This window comes from Penaeus monodon, chromosome 29, assembly GCF_015228065.2.
Source record: "Penaeus monodon isolate SGIC_2016 chromosome 29, NSTDA_Pmon_1, whole genome shotgun sequence".
Classification (NCBI taxonomy): Eukaryota; Metazoa; Arthropoda; class Malacostraca; order Decapoda; family Penaeidae; genus Penaeus; species Penaeus monodon.
Window position 1 is genome coordinate 29,576,926 of NC_051414.1, and position 535 is coordinate 29,577,460.

Here is a 535-nt window from a genome sequence, read left to right on the forward strand (position 1 = left end):
TTACATAATTGTCATGACAGAACCAGGTTTAGTCACAATATATTTTCAAAACTACCAGGAAATAAACAAAAGAAATTAAAAAAAAAACAATGACTATTCATTAATGCTTTCAAATAACCATAACACAGCTAATGATCACCATTTAGCTGCGTAAATCCGCGGAGAAAAAGTCTTTGAGGTCATTATACTGGTGCCTGATTCGTGAACAAGCGTATGTGGTGTTGAAACTCGGTTCACCTTTTCCTCCCTGCCTTAACCTTTCACTTGTGTGCTGAGATGGGTTCCTAGGCATGCATCTGTTGCAACTTAATGGTTTCCTATTGTGTTAGTGGCAGCTAGTGTTGTGTGTATTCTTTTATGGTTCTTAAGTACTTTTTCTTATCTTACTGATACTTATTTTTTTATTGGCATATATTTTGAATTTTTTTTCCTCTCCTTAACTGTTGGGGAGGGGGGGGTGTCATGAATTTTATTTATTATTTACTTCTACATTGTTTTCTCGTATTATTTTCATATCCCAATGTGGTCCATATGT

At 34.8% G+C, this 535-nt stretch overlaps 1 protein-coding gene across 1 annotated transcript in view; it reads left to right on the plus strand.

The window, feature by feature from the left end:
* The window catches only part of LOC119592124 (catalase-like), a gene marked incomplete in the record, with an annotated part of 13,019 nt that overhangs the window by 3,208 nt on the left and 9,276 nt on the right, over positions 1-535 (plus strand).